The following is a 2,603-nucleotide window of genomic DNA, read 5'->3' on the forward strand; positions in this document are numbered from 1 at the left end:
AAACCTGGCTTAGATTACTCACATCTGCCAAAGAACCAATTCCAATCAGATTGGACAAAAATAATGGATTCAGAGTGCTTCAAAACATCTTGTAGGTGCACAAAAAACTACAATTAAAGCCTACTAAATAAGGCTAAATCTCATTACACATCAAAATCAAACTAAGACAAATTAAATACCTGCTTCAAACTAAGAAACAGTGACCCCCACTCCTATTGCCAAAAAAAAAAATGCAATGCCAGGTACTGAGCAAAGAGAAGAATCCCTTCACTCTGCTACCAGCCTGACAACATGTCAAGATTCAACCAAATTGTAACAGACTAGAACCCAAACTACATCCCCAACTGGAACACACAAACTAAAGCACAGAGCCAGAGCTATCTGGTCCTACAGAGACGTTGTGATACCTGAGCACAGTGACTGACAGTAAACACAGAAGTACCCTGATACACACTCTGCTTCAAGCATTATCTGCCACAGTGCAGAACGGCATGCTGGGTACGGCTTATTCTCCTTCACTCAATACAGGGTTATGTCTTTTTGCCTTTATCTGATAGGATCAGCACAGCAAGACGGGAAAGCGGGAGGGGGACACGCAGTGAAGGTTTCTGTGGAGTTCATGGGGCGCCTGCTCCAGGTGAGATATACGGTGCCCTGTTACAGTCATAAAAGATGGATGGATGAACGGACGGATCAATGGACGGACGGATGGATGGATAGATACATGACAAAGTTAAAATATGAAGGTGTTTAATGTTGCGCTAATCCCATCCCAAATGATATCAATGCTTAACAATCCAGTGTGTGTGTGTGTATGTGTGTGTTTGTCAGTTCACTGAAAAAGCTGAAATGTTGACTCTAATGAAATGTATAATGTCAACAAATTACACATAACTGTGTTAGGATTGTTGAAAGCAATACTATTAATTTAAATGAAAAAAGAGGTTCAATTTAATATGAACCCTAACCCCAACATCTCAGTTTTTTCTGTGTGTTTGTGTGTGCGCGACCCTGATAAGCCAGTAGTAGGGGTGACCAAGATAAGCTGCTATATGTTAAGTCATGCTCTAACTGTTTGTGTGCATGTTTGTGCATGTGCACTATTAAAACTTCATGTTTTGTACATAAACAGGTCATATACATAAATGGATGGACATAATTTATTATGTACCTATAATTAGAGCAAATATTGTTATTAAATGTCTGTGTAAATTTGTGTGTACTCACACACGTCATCTGTAGATAGACATGTAGGTGGGGCTGAGGGGAACCCTTTCTTCGCAGGAGGGGCACACACTCTGCTGCTTTTAGCTTCTTATTCAACACACATATTTCACATTGATCATGCTGACTTTGACATGTTCCGATGTTTCCACTGGGACCGGCAGGGAGATGGTAAGAAATATGTAGTATTCCTCAATATCAGCCATACAGGAAGATAGACGAATAATGCTGCTAGGTTTCTGTATTTTATAATGTACTGCATTTGTAGGGGATTATAGCTATAGCAAATGCATAACTAAAAGGTATTTAAAGTAAGAACATCACAGCAATATCAGGCATAATGCTATACTGGGTGTGTATATCTGCATTGTTGTGCTTAAAAATATTCTTTATTTATGTAATTATTCATTTTTTTAAGCCGACTAAGAAAACAAGTGGAAGATAAAAAAGAAATAAAGCTTAAACGTCTGTCAATAGCTTAGTCTGGTATGATGGAGGACGGTGTCTCTGGCTTCTGACTGAGGTGTTTAACGTATTATCAGCTGGTCCAGAAGGGGGAGGGGGGTGCACTTGGAGACTGCTGATTGCTCAGTTGAGCTTTGCATGCAAGATAATTGTTAATGGGTAGCTATAGTTCTGCAAGCATTACTCAGGGTGTTTCAGACTTGGTTTTCAAATTCTTGTTTTGAAACAGGGAACAAAATTGGCCTGGAAAGAGAATCGTAGCTGTTGAGCGATATTCATGAAATATTTTTCCAAATCACTTTTATTTGCATTCAAAGCTCCCTAAGCCTTATAACACTTTGTTTTATGGCCAGGTTGGAACCACCTGATAGAGACTTTTCTCTCCTCTGAATTACCATGACGTCGTTGTAAACCCTCTTCTGTTGACATTTGGAACTATTTAATTGGCGTTGAGCAGGAACTTAATGTTAATCTCAAGGAGAAGTAGGACTGTGGATTGTTTTTTGATGTAAATAAGAAACTGTGTTGGTCTCAGACAGGACTCCTGTCTCACTCCATGCCCCAGAATTATGTTTCTCTGGTTTGATCATATTTGTACAGGTTCTAGAATAAACACATTTGGTAAGAGGCACTTACCGAGGACAGAATGGTTGAAAAGAGTATCATTTGTAGGTCTTCTGGCTGAGAATCTCATTGGCAGAGAGGATAGGAGACAAATAACTTCTGATGACGGCTGGTCTATCTGGTTTGTGAACATTTCCCAGAAGGCTGATTTTATCTAATTTAGTTTTTTAGACAGACCCGATGTTAACAATTCTGCAACATATATATATATTATATATATTATATATATATAATGTGTCTGTATATAATATGTGGCAGGGCCGTATTCACCATATACATTGGGGGGGACA

At 39.0% G+C, this 2,603-nt stretch overlaps 1 protein-coding gene across 1 annotated transcript in view; it reads left to right on the top strand.

The window, feature by feature from the left end:
* Positions 1 to 1,306: 1,306 nt before the first annotated feature.
* Positions 1,307 to 2,603, top strand: part of rell2 (RELT like 2) — a 10,845-nt gene continuing 9,548 nt past the window's right edge. Inside the window, exon 1 of the mRNA XM_010781017.1 lies at positions 1,307 to 1,395. The gene's annotated coding sequence lies outside the window, so the exon portion shown is untranslated. The remainder of the gene's footprint in view (positions 1,396 to 2,603) is intronic.

Source organism: Notothenia coriiceps, unplaced genomic scaffold, assembly GCF_000735185.1.
Source record: "Notothenia coriiceps isolate Sejong01 unplaced genomic scaffold, NC01 NC01_scaffold00022444, whole genome shotgun sequence".
Classification (NCBI taxonomy): Eukaryota; Metazoa; Chordata; class Actinopteri; order Perciformes; family Nototheniidae; genus Notothenia; species Notothenia coriiceps.